General features: G+C 42.8%; 1 long non-coding RNA gene and 1 pseudogene across 1 annotated transcript in view; one reads left to right on the top strand and one right to left on the bottom strand.

Moving 5' to 3' along the window:
- Positions 1-24911, top strand: part of LOC146514855 (uncharacterized) — a 133847-nt gene that overhangs the window by 14476 nt on the left and 94460 nt on the right. The gene's annotated exons all lie outside the window — the stretch shown is intronic.
- LOC146514859 (E3 ubiquitin-protein ligase TRIM21-like) lies at positions 1902-9049 on the bottom strand (annotated as a pseudogene).

The raw sequence follows: 24911 nt of genomic DNA, 5'->3' as shown, positions 1-24911 counted from the left end.
ATATCAAGTTATTCTTAATACTGCAGACTTGCAATGTATAAGTTGTCCTAACAGTCATCTTAAGTAAGCTTTACTTAGTTTTTTTGAGGCAATGAGTTTCCTTAATTTTTTTTAGTTCTGGGAACTAACAAGGCTGTACAGTGTACTCAAAATGAGTAAGTTGCCCTAACTTGGTCATCTTAAGTAAACTTGATCCAATTTTCTTGAGTTCTGGGAACAAATGAGCTTGTACAGAGTACTCAAAATAAATAAGTTGTCCTAATTTAGTCATTTTTAGCTAAGCTTTACTCAATTTTTTGAGGCAACGAGTTTCCTCAATTCTTTGAGTTCTGGGAACTAATTAGATTTTACAGTGTGGTCGACATGGTACATTTTTCCACTAATATGGAAGGGTGTTTTTTCTTCTCTTCACTGTCAGTAGAAAACGCAGTTTTTACTGTTTCTTCCCGCTGTAAACACCACTGTTTTATTCAGACAATAACATCATGTGTATTTTTCATCATAACTCTGGTTTTACGTTGACTATCAACACAGTTTAAAAACTGGTATATAGTTTGTCACGTCTTTGTTTTCACAGAAACATAGCTCTGCCATTCAGTCACATGGGCTCACCGCATTTTGTGCCGACAGAAATGCAGCTCTGTGCGGTAAGACTTGAGGTGGTGGCTTGGCCTTGTGTGTCTACATCAGCTTGGAGTGGTGCAAGAACCCGGTGCTAGTTTCTAATTACTGCTCATCGCTGGTAGAGTTTATGACTGTTAGATGCAGACCTTTTTATGTACCTTGGGAATTCACCGCTGTGCTCATTACAGCAGTGTACATCCCACCCAGCGCTAATGCTAAGGAGGCGCTCTGCGAGCTGTACGGGGAGATCAGCGAGCTCGAGAACTCACACCTCAATGGACTGTTTATTATCGCTGGAGATTTCAGCCACGCAAATCTCAACCCAGTGCTTCTGAAATTCCATCAACACAGAGAAACGCACTGGATCTTGTTTACACAAACATTCCCAGCGCTTACAGAGCGAAGCCCTGCCCCCACCTCGGACACTCAGACCACTTGTCTGTTATGCTAATTCCGGCATACAGACCGGTCGTCAGACGCTGCAAACCGGTTCTGAGACAGGTGAGAACTTGGCCTGCAGGAGCTCTCTCTGCTCTTCAGGACTGGCCCCTGTTTATGTAGTTGAGAAGGACAGCTTTCGTGACCTCGTCAAAGTCCTTGATCTGAGGTACGTTATGCCCGGTCGTAAGCACTTCAGTAGAGTCGAGTTGCTTTGCTTATATGAAAAAAAAAAAAAAAAAAGGTACAATATAGGGCAGTACAGGGCTTTGTATCTACCACTCAATTCAATTCAATTCAATTTTATTTATAAAGCGCCAAATCACAACAACAGTCGCCTCAAGGTTCTTTATATTGTAAGGTAGACCAGACAATAATACATACCGCTCATTGTATCGCACTCTGCTGTGATATACTGAGCTGTCACGGTCACGTAGCTTTCCGTTGCCCTGGAGGTCCACCCATTTGTAGTAGTTAGGGCAACAGAAGATGCCTGGGACAGCTCAGCCACAACTTAAATCTTTTCCTGCTCATACATGCTTGGAACGATCTTGCCACTAAAGTGGACGCGAACGGGATATCATAGCGTGGCTCAAGCACGTTCATCATAGTTTAAACCCTTTGTTTTGCACAACAGAATACGGCTTCCCGTCTGCAGCTAAACATCCCAATAGCTTTTGTAATAGCTTTAGCCCGGTCGGATTGGGCAGGAAAGGGCTACTTAAATACCGCAAACTCCTCTGCTCCTCCACTTGGACCGCTAGCGCTGGCCATAACTATCGCTTGACAGACCCACCACGCGCACCATACGCATACTTTTTTTTCTTCTTTTTCGAATCTTCAGATCACGTGCATGCCAAACCGTGGAGTGGGATCGGTTCGGATTACGGATCAACCGTGATCCGTTGCACCACTACATTTAACCCTAGAACTGAAGAAGCTTCTTGGATGAGAAGTGAAAGGTCTTCAAGCAACTTAAAGAAGTCCAGACGCTTTTCTTTCCAAGCTCCTTAGACTACGATGACCTGGATGACTGAGAACCTTCACAGACGTTATTATCCCATGTTTACTGGACACTGGGTCCACAACAATCACAGAAAGCTCTTTTCAAAACAACTTTTCTCATCTGGCTCTTGGTGGCGGCCAAGAGCCCTCTCCCTCCCTTAACTTTCCTGCTTGTCTTGTCTTGTCCTTGTCTAGTCTTGTCTAATTCTCAGAGACTCTCTCTGTCTTGTTCTCTAAATCAAGAAATTTTGGATTTGATCATCAAATTGGGATTACATAAAATTGACACCGTTTTCTCGACGAGAAGCTTGGGCTTGGGGTAGCCTGAATGACCTGCAGGAACGTTTGCTAGCCAAACGATGGGCAGCTGAGAGAAGTGGCAGGTCGTGTGCCTGGCAATACTCTCAATGCAGGACATTGAAGGCATCTACCTATTCGGAACCATGATAACGGGGTTCTTGCTGATTGGAGCTGGCTTATCGACGACTAATGGAAGCGGTTACAGCTGCTCAAAATCCCATAAGACTGGCCAGTTTCCAAACATCCAGAGGCCCCAGAGTGGAGGGTCTCCTCCATGCCTGCTTCATGCCCTGGGGGACGGGGCTATGGCTCCCTACACCCTTTAGCAGACCGTTACATGGGGAAACCTGTTGAATACAAGCGCGCTGATCCACACAGGTGTGCACATGGGTGTGCACTGTCCATAGACATAAATTACACCTTTCTCAAAGTACTCAGACTGTGTTTATTGAAGGCAATATGGATAAAATCATGGAGAAACTCACGACTCTGCAATGGGAAATTGATAGATGTAGGGACCAGTGATGGACATTAGATCAGCTGTGGAATTGGAATGCAGTTTCTCACCCTAAACCACATGTGTCAAACTCAAGGCCCGCGGGCCACATCCGGCCCGGCGTACATTTATATCCGGCCCTTGAGATCATTTTAAATAGATTTATTATTATTGTTATGCCCGACAATATGAGGTGCTAATAACACACAAACAACAAGCCTCCTTGCTGAATGCTAGGCTAGCTGGGAACACTGGGAAGTCAAACTTCTGTTACTGCGAAGCTAGCCCCTCACAATGGTGAAGAGAAAGGTTGATTCTGAAAACAGAGCCTTTCAGCACCGTTGGAAGGCTGAATATATGTTGACAGACATTGCTGGTAAACCTGTGTGTCTTATTCGTGGAGCTAATGTGGCTGTAATTTAGGAATTTAATTTAAAACAGCACTACGAGACAAAACATCAGGATAAGCTGAAAAGCCTAAATACAGAGCAGAAACTACAGAAGGTAGAAGAGCTAAAGAAGAATCTGACATTTCAGCAGATGTTTTTCACCAGAGCAAGGCTAAGCTTAACACTTAGCCTTGTACACCCTGACTGGAAAGATTTTATTTGTTGTTGTTATTAATCATCCATTAATCAACCAGCATTTAACAAACTTTATTTTGAAATGAAGCTTTTTGACATTTATTCACTGATATTTGGTCTTCATTTCAAGTCTCCATTAGTGGGAGCATTTGCTGATTTAACGTTTCTTCTGTTTACATCAAATTCCATGAAAATCAAATCTAAGTGTGAATCGGAGTCCCCAATAAACAGATACTATAGAAAACATGGAGACTGTAGAATATTTACATTGAATATGCTTATTTGTTCCCTTCAATAAAAATCAATCAGTTCATCAAATAAAATCAGTCTTTGATCGACTCAGTTTGATTGACAGGACAGAGGTGCAGAGTTTTTACCACCATCATTCTTACAGGGACAGAAGAATGGGTGGAGTTTGTGAATGAAGGAGCAGCCAGTAAAGGAGTTGATAAGACCTGCAGCACCTACATCATAAAAGGAGACCAGACCCTCCTCATAATCCACGAACACCCCCACCATCTCAGGGCCAGACTGAAGACAGAGGGGGACTGGAGGACCAGCAAGAGCTCTGTATTCATTTCCTTTTCTCAGCCACACAGTCCAGAAACCATCCTGAGGACAGTGGGATTTTTCCCTTCCCGTTGATCGACTCTCTGGCCACTCCTAAAGTCCAGGCAGTCTTTCCTTTAACCTGAACCTCAAAGTAAAATCTGCCTGAAGAGAAACTCTGCTTTCCTAAAACATTAACACAGTAAGAAATTCTCTCTGTGTTGTCAGGAAGTTTCTTCTTCACATCACTATGATGCACATGTTTTCTATCATCAGACAGGATGAGTTTAGAATTTGCTGTATCAGGATCCAGAGTCACATCCACTGCATACTGCTGGCCCCTCTTCAGCTCAGCCTTAAACAGCTTCTTCTTCCTGAGTTTCCTGAGTGTCTCCTCCAGCTGAGCCACAGCTCTCACCACAGTCCCCACCACCCACCAAGGGTGGAGAAGCATTCAGAGACGAGAAGCTTTGGAGTAGGTGGAGGTGGTCTTCAGAGCGTGAGAGCTGCTCCACCTCAGATCTTCTCTTCATCAGCTCAGAGATTTCCTGTTCCAGATCTTTGATGAGACCTTCAGCCTGTTTCTCTGTTGTTTCCTGTTTGTCTTTGATCTCCTTTATGAGCTCCTTCAGGCCTCTATCGACAGACTTCTTTAGAGCTGTAAAGACCTGAACACCTTCTGCTTTCTGTCTGTCTGCAGCACCTTTACTCATCTTCACTGACTCTTTGATCTGCTGAATCTTCAGTCGTCTCTTCTGGATCATCTGCTGAATCTGTCTTCTCCAGCTCTGCCTTCTTTCCATCATATTCGTCCTTCAGAGGAACAAACTCATGGTTCTTGTGGTCTAAAGCAGAGCATGCAGACACATGTGTGGTTGGTGTTACAGAACAGCTCCAGAGGTTTATCGTGCTTCTTACACATTCTGCCCTCAAGGTTCTCCACAGCATCAATCAGCTGATGTCTTTTCAGGCCTTTCTTTGTCAGATGAGGCTCCAGGTGAGTCTGACAGTAGGACTCCTGACACACCAGGCAGGACTTCAGGGCCTTCAGTCTGGTTCCAGTGCAGATGCCACAGGGAACTTCTCCTGGTTTGGTAGCTTGTTGCTCTGAGCTGCTGCTGCTGGCTTTCTGCTGAACTTCACATTTGAACTGAGCGACCATCTCAGAGAGCAAAGTGTTGACCCTCAGCTGAGGTATAGTGTAGAAAGTCTCTTTACACATGAAACACTGACACGTGACATTCATGTCCCAGTGCTGAGTGATGCAGTTTTTGCAGAAGTTGTGTCCACATGGTATACTGACTGGATCAGTGAACACATCCAGACAGATGCAGCACAGAAACTGATCTTCAGATCGTAGATTGCTGACAACAGAAATGTCTGCACTCTGACGGAGAAAGAAAAGAAACCCATTTAATTTAAAATTCACTTTAAATTTCATTTTAAAAAAGAGAGAAACAAATTTCAGTATTGTGCTCTTTACAAAACCAAACAAATCTGAACCTAAAAGTGTGACATGTCAAAATCAGTTTATTCAGAATGTCTGATTTTAAAATTCTCCAAAGATTAACCTTTTACACACACAAACACACACACACACACACACACACACACACACACACACACGAAATGACTGACACAACTGGGATCAATTCATTGAGTTTATGAAAACGTCAGGAAGGACTGATGAAAGATGACACACAACAGAGCTGTACAGTAACACAAAACGAGTATATAAATAAAAACAGTCAGCCGTTTATTAGGAAGTTGTTGGAAGGGTTTCTCCGCTCACAGCTAGTGACTCCTGGTGACGACAGTGCCTGGCCTGATCCAGATACAGTGCTACTTGCTAGGACTGAGGACTCTACCAAAGTGGTACATCACTAACTGGCGTATAAACAAAACAGAATACCCAATGATGACATTAAAACAAATCTCTTGGCATTCTGACCATGGAGGTTTGTGTTATTAGAGAATGACAGGAAACAATAATAAGCTTGGTGGAGGAAGTAAAGCCTTGAGACTTCACAACACAGAAAAGAACAGGAGGAATATGGCACTGGACATTGTGGAGTTTGAGCAATACTACTGAATGAATGAGATCATAGTAACTGGACTAAAAATTAAGTAAAGTGGCAGTGACAATGACAGAGAGTAATCATGTTTGTGACCTGACTAAATACACACAAGGGTGATTGGGGGAGTGAAAACACATGGGGAAACAGCTGACTGACATGAACCTAATGACAGGACAGGGGAAGTGAAACTAAATACAATGAACAAAGAACACAAGACTCCTTCGAAATAAAACAGGAAACATGGTGAAAAATACTATAAACAACGAAATAAAACTAAAATACACAAGCCACTGGGTCACAGATCCAGTACTGTGACACTTTATTTTCCTAAGAGCCTTTTTGCCTAGAACTTTACAAGATCAACAGGACCCTTAGAGCCTTCATCGGGAACTCAATGGGGACGTGGCGCACAACACTAGAGGCCAACTTAAAGTCAATAGCACACATCACCATGTACACATCACCACCATGTATTTCCCCATGTCTACTCTGTGCCTTTCCCATGTCAGATGTTTCATGTCTCTATGTTCCCTGTGTCTTCATAGTCAGTCGTATCTCGATGTTGCAGTTTCTACTCTTGTCTCTGTGCTCCATGTTTGCTCTGTTTTTCCCCTGTCTTGCATTTCCTGTTCTGCATTGATAGTTTCATATCCTGTGTTCAGTATTTTGAGATTTGCTTCTCCTTTGTCTCTTTATGTCAGATTAGTCCCAGCTGTGTTTTCCTCCTCTTTCCCATTCCCTCTTCACTCCCTGGTGTATGTAAGCCCCGTGTTTTCCTCTGTCCGTTGTCGCGTCGTACACCATCTTTTCTGTATGTTTCCTCTGTTTCCTAGTCCTCTGTTTCCCAGTTTAGTTCCTTAGTTTCCTAGTTCTTTAGTTTTATTTTCATGTTTTTTATTTCTAGTTTCTTGTTTTCTGTTTTGTTTTCTGTATAAATGTAGTATTATGTCCAGTAATAAAGCTGCCATTTTCATTTAACTTGAGTCCTGCGTTTGGGTCCTACATCCTACCTGCCACACAGCACAGCCATGACACTCAGTGAGATCATTGACAAGACTGCATACGGATACCGACTGTGAATTGGAGAAATCACCAGCCATTTTTACATGGATGACATCAAGCTGCATGACAAGACCGATTGAGACATCGATTCACTGGAATGTCATTCAGGCTAGAGAAGTGTAGTTGGATGGTAAAAAACAGAGAGGGAATATAGTCAGAACTGAGGAGATCGCACAACCAGAAGGTAACACTGCAGACACTGAGGACAGCTACAAGTACCTGGGAATCCCACAGACAAATGGGAACTATGAAGAGGACACTAGGAAAGCCGCAACCACCAAATACCTGCAGAGGATCAGGCAAGGGCTGAGGAGTCAGTTGAGTGGTAAGAACAAGACTTGGGAAATCAACGCCTACGCCCTGCCGTGGTTTAGATACCCTCCTGGGATAATAAGTTGGCCAAAGATGGATGTCACTGACATCAAGACAAGGAAGCTCCAGACATTGCATTGAGGGTTTCACCCCAAATCCAGCACCTGGGACTTTACACTAAGCATAAGGAAGAAGGCTGGGGACTAGTGAGTGTCAGTAACATGGTCCAGGATGAGACAACAAACATCCACAGTTGTGCTTCGTGAACTGACCATGTGCTTAGTAAATACCTCAGGTAGCAGAAACCAAAGAAAGAAGAGAAGCAAGAGGAGCCACCATCATGGAGGGTCCTGGATGGTATGTACCACCGGCAGATAGAGGAAGTGGCTGACATCCAGAAATCTTACCAGTGACTGGTCAAAGCTAGACTGAAAGACAGCACAGAGGCACTAATCATGGCAGCAGAGGAATTAGCTCTTTGTCTGGGATCCTGAATTTGATCAGGAGTTCATGAATGAGGTTTTGTTGACGTTGTTGCACCGCCCCTTATTTAACTTACATTTAATTTCCTGTTCCTGTTTTTATTGTTCATGATAATAAAATAAAATAAAATAAAAATTCTGAGATTCACTGATTTACTGATATTACAGAAGAATAGCTCTGCTAACAAGCTCTACTCACTCAGTAACAAACACACTGTATTTAGTCTGATCATTTCCTAGTAACATTTAAATTTACAATAATTGACTACACAGCAGTGGGGAGTAGATTTCATCACAGTGCATGTCTTTCGGAAAGTGCTCTAAGTTTAAGAATATAATCCACCCACTGTTATCATCTTCAATGCCCTGTACCAACATAGAGCAGAGCAGCTACCTGAACGCTACTCCAAAAGAGGTCGATTATCTTGTTAATAATTTCACCTCCTCACTACGTACGACTCTGGATACTGTAGCTCCTGTGAAAACTAAGGTCTCAAATCAGAAGTACCTGACCCCGTGGTATAATTCTCAAACATGTAGCTTAAAGCAGATAACTCGTAAGATGGAGAGGAAATGGCGTGTCAAAAATTTAGAGGATCATGATTTAGCCTGGAGAAATAGTTTGTTGCTTTATAAGAAAGCCCCACGTAAAGCTAGAACATCTTACTACTCATTAATGATTGAAGAAAATAAGAACAACCCTAGGTTTCTCTTCAGCACTATAGCCAGGCTGACAAAAAGTCAGAGCTCTGTTGAGCCAAGCATTCCTTTAATGTTAACTAGTAATGAGTTCATGAACTTCATCACAAATCTTTTTTAACCATTAGAGAAAAAAATACTCATAATTATCTAACAGATGTAACGTCATGTACAGCTACTTTTGTTGATATTTATTTAGACTCAGCTGCACTCACCACTGTTGCTGAGAAAAACCCGATGGACTCCAGTGAGTCTAATTTTAGAGACAAACAGGACTCAACTGCAGTTCTGCTGCTGCTCTCTCACACTTTCACTTCTGGAAAATGACGTTGAACTTCTCGTCTTTCAGTTGTTGCTCCGCCTCTATCTGCAGCTCTTTGTCTGTGTTGGCTGCCTCTGCCTTTACAGGAATTTATACTCAGTGACTTTATGCAGCAGGTGGGAGGAATGAAGAGTGGTGTGTAGGTAAAGTTCACACAGTAATGAAGGCCTCAGGTGATCAGAAGAAACTCACCTGAATTTCCTTTTTCCACAGCAGACTGAGAGCTTCTGGTGGACACTGAAGCTGACAGATGTTTCTTCACAGCTGAAATGATGCTTTAAATTGAATATGAATGGTTTAACTACTGCCAGCTTGATGGCCTGTGGTACATAGCCGATTATTAGAGATAGGTTGATCATCCCAAAAGGTTGACTCTGTTCATCTGGACATAGCGTTTTCAGTGGAAGAAACGTTTCATCACTCATCCAAGTGATTCTTCAGTCTCAGCTGACTGCAGATTTCCCCAACAATATAAACAGTACATTTGCAAAATGACTGAAACCAGCCCACTGAATGAACAATGGGCTGTCAGATATGCAAATTGTCAATTTGCATATTGATGCAATGTTCAGATAAACAGAATCAACTTTTTGGAATTTACTTACCTGGATGATTGAGCATGCATGAAGACATAGGTTAATCATATTTAAGATTGAAGCATTAATTAATGGCAGATCTTCTTTGAGCAGTCTTGTAGGAATGGGCTCTAAAAGATACATTGATGGTTTGGAGAAAGTAATGACTGAAGTTAACTCAGAAAGATCAATTGGAATATCCATGGTACTGAAACTAGCTGTAGATAATGTTACGTCTGTGAGATGATTCTGAATCATTTTTTCAGTAATGGTCAAAACTTTATTTGTGAAGAAGTTCATGAAGTTAACTTTAACTAGTTACTGGTTAACGTTAAAGAAATGGTTGGCTCAACAGAGCTTAACAAAAGATCTGGCTGTGGTAGGCTCGTGTCTAGGACTTGGCCATGGTGTGTGAGGCCCGGCTGTGAGGATGACTGTGCAAAGTTTTCCCTGAGTTCTTGTTCAGAGCAAAGCTTCAAGGTGAAGCTGATGGTTCAAATTTGATCCTATTTTGAGATACTGGGCTCCATCTCCTGCACACTGTTTATCTACTTATTTCTGTCTGTGCCAGGTGAGCTGGCGTTCCTCTACCAGGCCAGTTCAGGCCGGAATAGGAAGTTTAAGTTTGGTTGACTTTCCCATCTCCTACCTCCAGGCAGCCTGGTGTCTGATTTGACTGGTCTTTTTCTGGCTTTTAGCATTCAAGGACGCAGCCTGCAAGAGCATGTCTGCGTGTGTGTGTGTGTGTGTGTGTGTGTGTGAGGCAGAGTTAGAAAGATGAAGGGAGGGAGGGAGGAAAGGAAGACGGTAGAGCCATGATGAGCTGGACATCATCTTCTAAAATCAGTTTCGTGTTTACAGCTTCGAAGTACATCTGACACACCTGTGTGCGATATGGCCCCAGTTTCCTGTTTATTAGGGTCACCTAGCTGAAACGGAACCTCCTCCATGAAGGTTACAGGCTGAGAGTAAATAATAAAAACCACTGTATGCAGGTTTACACAAAGTTTATACAGCACTGCAGCTCCCTCTTTGTTTCACTCACAGATCCAAGTTTGACTGCTTTTAATCATGTTGAGTTGATTTTCTATCTTTTTGTTGTCATTTTGCATTTTTTAATTCACAATATACATTTTTGGAGGTGTTTAGTTAACATAATTGTTTATTGCTATTGTTTTTGTGGTCATTGTGTTTGAAGCCCTGTTGTTGGAGGGTTGAAAGCTCGGAGACTTAACCTGGCCTCAGTGTGGCTGCTGCAGGAATTGGAGATAAAGAGCATGTCTGAATGAGGTGTCGCCTGCTCTCGGTGGTATTTTACAGCTGTCTGTAAAGCTGTCTGTAGTCTTGTCTGTGCTGCAACGTCTTTTAGTCGATCAGTCTTCTGTTTCAGTTCCCATGTTTGTGGCCGGTGGCTTGAGGCTGCAGACACGCTGACGTCCGTGCAGGAGGCTTCCAGATAAAGTTGCTTAATCCGTCACCTCTGATAATGCAGCCTGTAGCAATTGTTCAGTTAACAGGTGACATTTTCCCTTCCCCTCCTCCTCCTCCCCCACCTTATTTACCTCAGAACACCACAAAATGAGAGATGCCTGCATAATTAACTTGCCGGTTAGGCAGCTGATAATTGCCGCTACTTTGAAAAAGCTGTACAGCTAAATGATCAGCGGTGTGTGTGTGTGTCTATAGGTGGAATCATTTGTCACAACGCACCAGAGCTGCTGTTGTTTCTTCTAAATGGAAGAGGAAGAGATAATGGCAGCAGGAAAGGGCATGTACAGGCAAACATGACTGTTTAAAATTAATCTTCACACAGAGACATTTTAAATGATTTTCAAACAGCTCCATGATGACAGCACGTGTGGAAGAAAGCTTTGCAGGTGTGGTTTGTATGCAGAGCAGAGTTCAGCCTGAAGACTTCAGACGAGGCAGGTTGTCAGTGGCTGACAGGTAATGACACAGAAAAACAGCAGTGATCATGCTGACAGATTTGGGTGACGCTGAGTCACTTCCTTCACTCTGCATTCTTATTTACAGCACTGAGTGAAAAGTTTCAGTCACTAGTTCCAACGCTCTGCAGGCAGGTAGGCATCTGATTTATTCTCTAACAGGATGATGATTCAAAACATCCAACCAGAGAAGAACAAGGAGCTCCACCAGATAACAGACAGAGGAAAAATCTCAGCATCAGTGAGTCAGACTGGGATACACAGACTGAATTCATGAGTCCACACAGGAAACACTGACCTCACCTCTCAGGTTTACCCGCTATACGCCTATATATGACACACAAAATCAGAACTTCATGAAGTACCAGCAGTCAGTAGATGTGAAAATCATCATTCCACCAGAATTTTTATTTTATTTTATTTTATTATCATGAACAATAAAAACAGGAACAGGAAATTAAATGTAAGTTAAATAAGGGGCGGTGCAACAACATCAACAAAACCTCATTCATGAACTCCTGATCAAATTCAGGATCACCAGGTCGAAGAGAGGCTTCAGTGTCTGCAGGTCCTGACAGGTCAACAGCCTGCATCCACACTCCAAAGCCTCCACCCACAATCAGGTTGCAGTTCGTACGTGCGAACCTCTGAGATGTTTGGATGTGGGTCTCTGTGATGAGATGCTCGTGGTTGCAACAGGGTGACATTAATGATGTTTCATTGGCTGAGCTGCTTCTGCTGTTTGGTGTAGGTGATGTAGAAAAAAGAAAATAGATCCCAGTGAAATGGGACATTCAATCCAATACAACCTTATTCATAGAGCACTTCAAAAACAATAATGTAGTTAACCAAAGCGCTTTCAAGGTAAAAGACAGCATGAAATACAAAATATGGACCAAAAGGAAAAATTGAAATAAAATCCATCCACTCTTCATCCAGGGCTCTGAAGATGATCCCAGCCGCAAACAGAGAAAAAACATTTAAAAAAGGACTAGTGGCTAACTCTGCTACTTACCTTCACTTCACCTTCAGTTTACCTTCTTGCTTCAGTCTGAGAGACCTTTGTGAGCGTGTGCAGAAGTTTTGCTGCTAAAAACTTTACATCAAACAATTACATTTAAACTTGATTCTTGACTCACAACCGGTGTAAAGAGGCAGAACTAGACTAACGTCCTCACATCTGTGTTTTCCTGTCAGCAGCATGCTGGATCAGCAAAGCCTGGGGAGCACCAGGGTAAGGCGAGTGGTCACAACTGCATGTAAAGCATAAAGGCTTCACCTCTCTCACAGGCAGTGCCAGAGAAGGCAGACGTATGGAGTCCACTGCAGGCCGGAGGAGAGAGCAGCTCAGTTTGGTGCTGGGTGAACTCAGTCAGTTTCATTGGGCTCAGCTCCAACAAAACTTCTAAAGCAAAGTTTCGGTTCTGACAACAAATCCAGCCTCTGCGGAGCCGCCAGAGAGCAGAAACCATGAAGCTGAAACACTTTCATTCACACAGTGAATGTGTGAGAGCGTATCTGAGGTTAAACTTGTTATTTAGCCTCTGCTGTGTAAGCTCCTTCTCAAGATGACATAAATCTTTACATTACTGGTTCAGATAATAACGGCCTCTCTGCAATTCCTCGCCTCCCTGGAACTCTCGCTCCACGAGCCGAGCTGAGGTGATTATGCTGCAGCGTCTGGTGACCGTGAGAGGAGACAAATTAAAACTTTGTGTTCTGCAAGCCGGCTTCGTTAACAGTAAATATGACGTTTGCACTGTGCAGATCCACCAGATGAATGGTTCCAGTCTGCACACACAGACAAACTCAGTGCTGGGCCCAGGACTCAAAAACACTTTGTCATTTTAATTGTGAGAGGAATCAGCTGCCAGGGTCAGTGTGAAAGTCCAGGGAAGAGCAACAGAGACCAGGAAATCCAACAGGAAACCTTTCTTCAGCTTTCTTAGAAAAGTTCATTGTTGTTTAAATATAATTAAGGAAAATATAAGTCTGTTCCTTCAAAGAACAAAGCTTCATTAATATAACTGTTACCAACAATGCTATTTTTCATTAATGCGTCACATTTCAAATCAGGACCTCACAGTACGCAGCAAACTTTTGAGTGCAGTTAAAGTCCGTCACAGCAGCTTGTTCTTATGCTACGACGATGATACTGTGAAGTCATGTTAATGCACCAATATTACTTTGAAATCTGCTGAAATTTAACAGTAGATTTTTTTTCTCATTCTCCTCACCCCAAACCAGTCATGGCACATTGCTGATGTCAAAAATATTATTGAAACACCACTAACTGTGTATAGAAAATATCTGGAAACTAGTAAATGTCATGGCGGAGTATGCCATGTGTTTTGTTTAACTGACCCAAGAGCAGACACTGAGAGAGGAGTTGCAGTTGAAAAAAAAAGGTGAGCCATTATTTTGGCTGATGACACATGAAAAACAAGTAAACTAAGAAAGCTATGAGAAAACTATGAAATACTATGAAACACTATGACCAGACTGTGACTGTGGTGGGGATAACAGACAACCTGACAACGGCATACAGAAAACAGAGGACGGGATGCGATCAGGGGAAGTGGGAACACATGGGGAAACAGTTGACTGGCATGAACCTAATGACAGGACAGGGAACATGAAACTAAATACAATGAACAAAGAACATAAGACTCCTTCAAAATAAATCGGGAAACATGGAGAAAAAGTACAATAATCAGTGAAATAAAACTAAAATGCACACAACACTGGGTCGCTGACCCAGTACCATGACAGTAAACTCACAGACATCCAGCAGGGGCAGCACTGAGTCAGTCCCTCATAGACTTCCCTGCTGAAACTTTACAGTAGAAATAACCATGTTTATACCCTGATACACAAACCTACAGACACTTTCAGAGATCACTGCGAGTAACAAAAACAGGTATGAGGTGTTTTCTTACAGCTTGTGGTGTTCCACAGGGCTCTGTTAACAATCCTCTACTTTTTAATCCACCTTTAAATTATATTTTCTTTTGGCAATGCACAAAGGTGTCCTCCTTCATAAAAGCTCTATGAGTGCAGAATTGTGGCTTAAAGTCTGCATCATTAGGGCCATGGCCTCTCTGACTGACAGGTGGATGGTGACACAGGTGGCTGTAGCTGCTAGCTGTCTGCTAGCATCAGCTGAACTGGACCTCTGGACCGTGTTCGTGCTCTTGGGTAATTTTTAATAAGATATTGTGACCAATGGCTGCTGTGAGGTTACTGTAGCATCTGAGCTCTGGGTTTGTGAGTGAATTCTACATTTTGGTCCACTTGGTCATTTCTTTGAGTTCAGGCAGGTTTGTAGCCGTAAACCTGTAAACCAGAGCCCAGCTGCAGTTCTTCTCACCAATATAGAGAAGATTTCTGCATTAGTGTGTGACATTACATTCACACTGCAGCGCTTCTCACCGCTCATCAGCAGATAATCCAGCTCCTCTGCTTCTGACTAACAACATCTCCTTTCAACTGAGCGCCACAGGGCGCCATCAGCAGGATGAATGATGGAGCGTGCAATTCTTTGCATGCTCCATGGAGCCTTCCTAGTTCTTCCGCTGCCAGAGATTTGACATGAAAGAGCTGCTGTGATTTCACACTGCATGTGGACTGAAAACCTCAGTCCTCTTTCAGAAGCAGTGGGATGATTTTTGCACCATAAAGCCATCCGAGCAAAAACACCAGTTAACACAGAGGGCATAAAACAAACACAATGCTCTAAAGCTGACTGAATGATGCAGGTTTAAAAACAATGAAAGGTTAATGCAGTATTGAAGAGGACTTCATCATGTCTGGTCCTCTCATTTCAGATCATATACGAGTAAAAGAAGAAATGACCTCTAAATAGAGTCTCGTGCACATCACCTGCAGTTCAGCTGTACAACTGTTAACATCTGATTATGCCATGAAGAGAAATGCGATGTATAAGCCCATCAGCAGCTTTCCTGTGGGTGGTGTGTGTGGGTGGTTGTGGTGGTTGAAGGCAATTCAATCAGGAGGCTGGTACTCTCTTCACACCTCAAATCAAAATGGAGGATGCAGTAAAGCAGCTCATGGTGCTGTGACAGCCCTGATACTAACAGAAGGGAGTTTTACTACAGTCAGAGCCCGTAAAAATCTCGAGCCCCCCTCTCACATACATGCACCTCCATTTATTTTACTTCTTGTGAAACAGGAAGTCAGACAATGGGTTGTCTCAGATGAACTGATGGCCATGCCCGCTCTGAAGATGAGGAACGTTTGAAGACCATCATGGACACTCAGGGAGATAAAGGCTTCACTGCCGTCTCAGTACTCGAATGACTGAAGTGTCGCCCAGGCAGTAACCTGAGTGTGAGCTTCAAAGCAGCTCTTCCTTCATCAGGGGAACTTAAAGAGAGCCGGGCCCAAAAAAATCTGCAGAGACAAACTCACAGCTGTGACACTGATGATGAACATGGGTAATGTGGCGAGGCGCTTTATGGAAAAGACCGAAACCGACAGCTCATTCACCTCTCAGGTCTAAACCTGAGAATACTTTTACCCGGCAGCATGAGTCAGGACCAGCATCTGTTTACAGCAGAAATGTCTTCATTTATGTAAAGTTCATTCTGAGGGGTCACGTGATTGGTTGATGACAACCTAGGGAGTCGTGAGGCCTCTGAACCGTGACTCATGCACAACTGAATGAGGTGAGTGAGGAGTGGGTGGAGCTGAAAGCAAGCAGGTTGTCTAAAGTCACCTAAGGTGAGTCTAATGGGGGTCAACGGTGTTTTTGCATTTGTGCGCATGAAAGCAGTTGGATGAAGGCAAATATATGGACTACATGTTTGAGAAAATCCCCTTCCTTCAGAATGTGTTGAAAGTGGTGATAATCACATAAAAACATAATTTTGAGTATGACGGCAGTTCATAAGAGCTGAGATATGCAGATATGCCACATTAAAGGCTGCTGGTGTAGAAATCCTTGAAGCTGGTGATGAAACCGGAGTGGTGGAAACAGATATCAGCTGCTCTTCAAGATTCTCCCGTTTTACACCATGTTCTCTACAAAATAAAAGCCCCGGCAGCATGTATCTAACTCTCTGTGACCTCGTGACTCGTGTTGGAGTGTTTGCAGCAGTGATATCTGCTCACACACACACTCACCTGACACAAACAGCTGTGGTTTGTCTGCCCTTGCAAACCCATTAAATCCTCTCAGAAACACAAGAAACATTTATTTTTCTCAGAGCGTGTGCAGCCGCTCAATTTCCCATTATTTCTCAAATATGTGCCGAGCTTAGTTTTATTTATTTATTTTTGGTGTCGAGTGTGAGATTGACCTGAACTCCAGTCCTATCTCAGATTGATCGCTGCTACAATAACCCAGCCTGGGTGGCTATTGACGGTAACGCTGCTGCTCTTTCTCTTCCTCGATTATTCTTTCGCTCTCAGTTTGACTTCTTCTGTCCTTCCTCCCCTGCTGTCTCCCAGCTCACCTCTTCTCCTCTTTACTTATTTCTGACAGTTGGACAGGTCTCTAAGATGCCAGAGCATTTCACACAATGATACCCATTTACAGCGAGGAGTGCTCATAATGACTTCAAATCATCTGTAATGGCTCATAATGGGCACTTCTATCATTCCTCCTGAAGGCATTTCAGACATGCACTCTATGTGTGTGTGTGTGTGCATACATTCTGACTGTATACAAAGTTCGTCCATAAAAATAAAAGCCTCGGCTGGTTGAAACTTCTCATCGCGGTCATCTCCTGGCACGTGCAGCGTTAATGAATCGTTTGCTGTCCTCTTGTACAAAGGTGTGATCACAAGGTTCTGAGGACAGGTTCATAAAAACTCAGTGTGATGTAAATTTGGTCAATCATCTTCTCTTTAACTTCCATCCACCCATTATATTCCATTTACCTGAAGAGTGGTTGGAGCTGGAGGCTAAGCAGGTATTCCAGATGTTCTTCTGGGTTTTTGGAGGGTCCAAGATGGCGCCTGCGTTTGGCTTCGCCGCTTGTGCCGCTAGTACAGCTCGCCGGTATAGTTTTATACTGGCCGCTATTGTCGCCTGCAATATTATTTTTCTTGATTTTGTCTCTGCCAACAATATTTATGATCGGGGCACGCTGTTGTATATTAAAGACTCAATGGAGAGCTACTTTGACAGCTGGGACAGTTACAGGAAATTTTTCCCTCCACCTTTTGTGTGTTCCTCACCTGAGTGCACGTTACCGTACATATCGGTGGGATTCAAAATGAAGAAGAGAAGGAGGGGAACCAGGGCCGGTGTCCAGGTGCAACTGAGAAAGTACCGAAGATTAGGTTCTTGGATGTCGGAAGATTCCCGGTGCCTACGACCAATTCATCTACTGTCACCTGTTGCCGATGCTACACTTGAGTTCCCAGCCCGGAATCTATGGTCTGATGGCTCCAAGTTCACCTTGCGTCCGTCGTCCGACCGCCGTTTTGATGGCAGAGGTGCTGCACTACCATGAATATTAGGGTTATAACAGGTGTAGAGGTGCGCACAGGTGTTTAATTCGAGTGCCACTGCAGTCAGCTATTGAGTGCACCAACCAAATGTCATTGATCAGGTTTGCCCTGCTCAACATTCGCTCAATCACAAACAAATCGTTTATTTTAAATGATCTTTTTATTTAAGGAATCTCTCCACTTCATGTGTTTAACGTGGCAACAAAACATGGATTATATACATTTGATGGAAATTTGTTCGACTGGCTGCTCCGTCATCGGAACTCCATGTCTTTCGGGACTTGGCGGAGGATTCGCTGTTGTGCACCAGGACAGATTCACATGCAGACTGAGGAATTCAGATTCCTTCACTTCATTTGAGATGAAAATGATTAAGGTCAGCTCTTTGCAATTCTTTTATTGGAGATTATGTATCAGAATCTCAGGAGCGGGACCACGCCTCCAAACACGCTCCTTCCAGTTGTCATCTATATAGGTTCCCCCCAGTTCTGCAAACTGTTCATTCTCGTTTACGTGCCCCACCCTCCCTCCCTCCTTGTTTTCAAGTCTTTAACTGTGTAATGTCGGACCCGAGAAACATACGCTGGAGCGAATATGATGACAGCAGAACTTTTATTCGACACTGTGGTTTGTTTACTGGGAAACAGACACTCCCGCTCTCTCTCTGCTGTCACGTCTGCTCTTCTCCTCCGACTGTCACTGCCAACATATAAAGAGACAATCACTGTCAGATCCCAGAACACCTGTTCACCCTGCCCCTGCGCCGCCCCGGGAGCTCACTGCGTCCCCCCTCCTCTGCAGCTGGCCAGAGACCACACCCACGCCACAAACTTCTTCACTCCTATTCAGTACATGGGGATCTGCCAGGCCTGGGAGCCGTCACCAGTCCCCTTCGAGACCTTCCCCAAACCGCAGCTCAATTCATGTCAAAGCATTCACCTTTACCTACTAAAACACAGTCAAACCTAAAATGAGGACGTGGGCCCAGCTAGTGAATTGTATTTTAATCTACCGACCTCCTGGACCTGCCGGACTCTTTCTAACTGAATTTAACGACCTCCTGTCATCCATTATTAAATTAGAGAAAGTTGTAATATTGGGAGATTTTAACCTTCATATTCATGATGCATCCTGTAAAATGGCTGCTGACTTCATGACTATCATATAGTCTTTTAACTTTAGGCAGCATGTTTCTGGTTGCACACATATAAAGGGTCACACATTGGATCTTGTTTTCTCCTTGGGTTTAAATATAAATGACATTCGTGTGTAAGATGTCCATGTGAGTGACCATAGCTGCATATATTTTAACTTGTCATTTCATTTGGAGCTTCTGGATCCCAAAATAATGATTGAAAGGCGAATTATAAACCAGAACGCCGCCAAAAGATTCTCTGCCATGTTTGACACTGAAATGACTTTTAATGATTTGGACTACCTTGTCTCATCCTTTAATAATCAGTGTAATTCTATTTTAGACATAGTGGCACCTCTGGAAAAAAAGTACTGTGCTATGTTTGAAATCTCGTCCTTGGATAAACGAAAACATTCGTAATTTCAGGAGATATTGTCGCAAGAATGTCTGTGGAAGGCTTCCAAGCTTGAGGTTTATAAGTTACACCTTAAAGAATCTATCGTCTTACTGAATGACATGTGGAAAAATGCCAGAACAGAGTATTTTTCACACTTCACAGCTTCAAAAAAGAAAGACCCTAAATTCTTGTTTAAAACAATTAAGAGTATTGTTTCTCCTGATGCTCCTTGTGCACCAGTTCACTCAACGTCTGAATGCAATGAGTTTATGAACTATTTCACATATAAGGTCACTGCCACCAGGTCAAATATCTCCCCATAATCTTCTCACCATCAAACTTACAATTTGCTCACCTCTGATACTTGGTCCTCTTTTACTCCTGTTACATTACAAGACATCTGTCACGTCCGATGTGGCAGACGTGTGGAATAGGAGATAGGACCCAAAAGGCGGCAGCTCTGGTGCAGATGAGTATTTATTTACAAAAGAAAATACAACAGCAATGGCGTGGGTGAAGGTGTAACAGAAAACCTAAACTGGGCAAACTAACAAAACAAACCAGAAACGTAGATGCAGGGAGGTTCGGGGAAATACATACGGAGAGACGCAGGGAGACCGAGGGGAAACAACACAGACGAACCAGCACGAGGACGAGGTAACACACCCTATAAATACACACGGCAGGAATCAGGGGATGGGAAACAGGAGGGGAACACACCTGGAATACATGACAACTGACGAGGCAGGGGAAACGTAAACAGAACACGCTGGCATAAGACACAGCCCTTCAAAGTAAAACAGGAAACACATACACGTAATGACACAGACTCAGAGACGCGGACTAAACACAGAGACCTACTACACTAAGGGAATGCACAAGCAGGGAAGACACCAACCAGAGGGAACACCACTAAACCCTAGAAAATACAAAACCATCAAAACCAAAAACACTGGGTCACCGACCCAGGACCATGACAACATCAGAGTCCTGCTTTGTCATATAAAACAGACTTCAAGCCATCTTGATGTCCTTCCATCTTCACTTTTCACTAGTGTGTTTGATTCCACTCACCCCTGTATTGTGGAAATGATAAATATTTCTCTTCATACTGGCTCAGTTCCCAGCTTCTTTAAACAAGCTGTTGTTGAGCCAATATTAAAGAAACCTCAGCTGGATCCATCTCTTCCTAACAGTTATAGCCCAATATCCAAATTGCCTTTTATATAGAAGATTTTAGAAAAAGTAGTAGGAGAACAACTTAACTATTTCCTGGATAAAAATGCTGTTGTGGACACTTTCCAGTCTTGTTTTCGTAAATTGCATTCCACTGAAACGGCCTTACTTAGAGTATCTAGTGATATTTACATGGCAGCAGACTGGAGAGTACACAGTTCTGGTCCTGTTGGATCTCAGCTCTGCTTTTGATACTGTATCATGTATCAAACAGGCTCAAGAACTTGTTTAGTATTACTGGTGTTGTTTTAAAATGGTTTATGTCATATTTGCCTGGGAGATCGTTTATTGTTTGCATGAATCATGTGACGTCAGAATCAACAGTTTTACCATGTGGGGTACCTCGTGGATCTGTCCTCGGTCCAATTCTCTTTATACTTTATATATATCCCCTAGGCCAAAGTATTAAGCACTATAAAAATAGATCAGCATAGAGATATATCCTATCATCTCTATGCTGATGACATTCAACTATACAGTTCCTTCAGGATTTCCGAGTTTTAAAAATTGTCTAATTTAAGTAATTGCCTGACAGAAATCAAGCAATGGTTAAATGACAATTTTCTCCAACTAAACTCTGATAAAACAAAAACTCTAATTATTGCTCCAGACCACATGGTCTCAGAAATTAGGCAGCATATCAGCTTCTTAGACCCTTACGTAAAATCGAGCCTCAGAAACCTCTGTGTCATATTTGACAGCTCGATGTCACTCGAGCTCGAGCTGGTCCGAAACTGGTCTGAAACTGTTTTTATCATTTATAGAATATTTCAAAACTCAGACTAATGGTGTCAAAGCCTGAACTTGCGATAATTATTCATGCTTTTATTTCCTCCCGTTTAGACTACTGTAATGGTCTTTTTACTTGTTTTAACAAATCTGCCTTAAATCGTCTTCGGACTGTGCAGAATGCTGCAGCACGTCTCTTAACAGGTACCAAGAGAAGATTTCATATTACTCCAGTTTTAGCCTCCCTTTACTGGTTGCCTGTAAGTTTTAGGTTTCATTTTAAAATTTTAGTTCTAACCTTTAGGGCCCTACATGGTCAAGCTCCCCAATATTTATCTGACCTGCTGAAACCACATTCATCTTCTCGAGCTTTAAGGTCATTAGATCAGAGACTGCTGGTGGTACCACGCACACGTTTTATAACTCGTGGTGATTGGGCCTTTCAGGCAGTGGCACCATGGCTGTGGAATTCTCTTCCACTGTCTCTATGCTGCACGGACTCCATTGATTCTTTTAAAAAACAGCTGAAGACATTTTTATTTAGAAAAGCATTTTATTAATTTCCTCTTATGTTGTTTTTATTGTTTTACATTGCTGTTTTATTTTCTGTTACATTGTTTTATATTTCAGTTTTTTGTGTTGTAAAGCACTTTGTGATTTTTATCTGTGAAAAGCACTTTATAAATAAATTTTACTTACTTACTTCTCTCCAGAAGGAGACATGCAATGTGACCGACCACCTCATCTGGCTCCTTTCCAACACGGAGGAGCAGCTCAGAGCTCCTGCTGGATGTCTGACCTCCTTGCTGTATCTCTGGTCATATTTTAGTTATGTTGATGAATATAAACTGCTTCTGTGTAAACTTCTCCGTGTTTTAGGATGTACTTTCTGGGCCAACAAGATCAGAAGACACGTTCAGCCTCTACACCTTCACCAGGGTCCTGCTGACAATTTAAAAGAGAGTGCTTAATATTTAAATTTTTAAGTTTAGATTTTATTTCTGTCTTTATACAAATATTTATCTAACAGCGCATGAAGTCTTTAGCTGTAGCTTCTTCTGCACATAAGCGCCATACTTGTTCTGCAATATTTCCAAAGAATAGGATCCTGTAATCTGGAAGGTCTGAGACTAACGAGGAATAACTGAGTTCATGCTGAAATAACAGCAGCTCACATGGCAGGAGAGACAAATCACGCTTCAGCTGAAATGTTTATCACAAAGCAGAGACAGACTGCAAGTGAAGAGCTCTGAAGAGAAAAGAAGATGGTAGATGCCTCATGTAAGAGGAGGATGAAGGTGTTGTAGACTCTCAGGGAGGCGCAGCGGGGAGTGAAAGTGAGCCTTGAAAGCAGGAGAGCCGTGTCATGATACTTGACAAGACCTTGATGGGATCAGCAACTTTGACGTGGGCGGTAAACACGAGAGACCAGATCCAGCCTGCAGCTTCAAAGGCGGCAGAGAGGAAGGAGCTTTATTCCATCTGTGGAGTCGAAGTGACAGCAGGCTTTTTCTGGTTCTAGCGTCCTGCAGCGAGTGCTGCTGAACAAGTCAGACTCCAGGAAACAAAGAGCTGAAGACAAGGAAGTGTGAAGGTGTTCGGAGGGTCGGCCTGCTGACAAATACCTGTTCAGATGTCATGAGAAGAGCTTTTTATGTGCCTTTTTGCCACGTCTCATGTTAGATTTCAACTGTTGTAAAGGAGGAAGTGTACTTTATTAGGCAAGGTTTGATGGTTGCAGCGTGAATCTATCCAACGCTGGAGAAGCTCAGCAGCTCGTAACTACTGTAACTACTGTAACATTAATTCAGTAAGTGCACTGCTCTGTTCACCTCCAAACACCTCCAACATTGTGGGCAACACTTTTTCACCTTCAAACAGCCGAGGTTTGTTTCACTATCACTGGTGATCACTTCAGTCACATCAAATTTAACTCAAATTTCCTCATAAGAGCAACAAACATACAAAGTCTTGGATTAATCAGAAAGCAGATTAAATTAAGCCAAAGACTTGAAATGATAGTTTAAGTAGTTTGCTCTCACCTCCTCAGTCGTATTCAGATGGAGCCGACATGTTTTCCTCCATGTCGCATGTTTCTGTGCACATCTGCACTCTTTTTTTAACGAAGCATCAGTGTTAATATAACGAGACATGCATGTCTCTTTACTCGTTAGCGTTCCTTTGAACAAAAATTTAAAAAAAAAAACACGTAGAAGGAAACTGAAGTGCAGACTTGTGACTTAAACGAGGTCACTGACTCAGCTGACCCAATTTCCTCGGGCAGAGCTCCAGGACCCGACTGCAGACCATCTGTCTTCAGCCTCGGACAACAGAGTTTACAGTCGTGCTAAATGTAGAGCTTAAAGTACGTTCAGCAGACAAACTTCTTCTGTTCCTCGAATGTCTTTTTCACACAGCCTGCAGAGGTTGCAGAGCAGACAGCAGCAGCTTTAAGAATCGATCACTGCTGTTTTTCTGCCGAGGCCCTGTTCAGGTGAACCCAGTCCGCTGGGTCAGCCAGAGTTTCACGCTTCAGATCAGAGTGAGTGATGTTAATAAAGGTTTTCAACACCTTTGATTATTGGGTAAGAAACTTCGGAGTTCAGTAAGCTGTTAGTGCGCTGCAGTTTGTCAGACACCATCAGCGAGCGCTAACAGATGGAGGCTGCTCTGTGCACCTCCGGCAGCTGCAGAGGGTAAAAAGGCCGTGCTGGAGTATATTAAACATTTATTACCTACATACACATTCGCTGCCCATTACCTGCAGATTGGTTCAAGCTGTGCAGAGTTCCAGCGCCTTTCTTTCCACCTTTTATTAGACACACATCACCAACGTGGCCGAGCTCCCAGCAGTCCAATTCAAACTTCCATAAAGTGAAAGCAACGTTCGGGTTTCTCTCCTCGTTTAGAGACCGTGTGAAAATGATCCGAGAGAAAACAGGCTCATAAAAGAGAAGGAGAGTGTGACTTTCTCAGGAGTGCAGGAGGCTTTTCCCTCATATTTAATTTCACTCTCAAAAAGAAAACCAAACAAATAGTTCTTTGATTTTCATGGATATCAATGATGACAGACTCTTAGCTAATATATTAAACTTGGTGTTATGGCTGTGGACAGAAACTACAGAAAGTAAAGGACATGACTCTCCCGATGTGAGCCGAACTCTGAAATTCCTCAAAGAAATCCACAAAAATAGAGAAAATTTCATTTTTGCATTGTCTGAGCTTCAGCAGCATGCTTTAACTCTTTGATATAACACAACACATTAGTGCTCACAGTAACTCAGGAATTTAGAGGTGAAAAAGAAAAAGTATATAATTTTGATCATAAAAGATAAATACATCAAAAGACTTCAAACAAAAGCATTTAGCATCATTTATTTATTTATGCACCTCTCTGCATTCAGTCATTAGTTATTATTCCTCTCAGCGTTTCTTTGTCCTGTCTTCATCCCCTTACGATCG

Source organism: Neolamprologus multifasciatus, chromosome 7, assembly GCF_963576455.1.
Source record: "Neolamprologus multifasciatus chromosome 7, fNeoMul1.2, whole genome shotgun sequence".
Classification (NCBI taxonomy): Eukaryota; Metazoa; Chordata; class Actinopteri; order Cichliformes; family Cichlidae; genus Neolamprologus; species Neolamprologus multifasciatus.
Note: the sequence above shows the minus strand (reverse complement) of the source record. Positions and strands in the feature narration are given on the sequence as shown.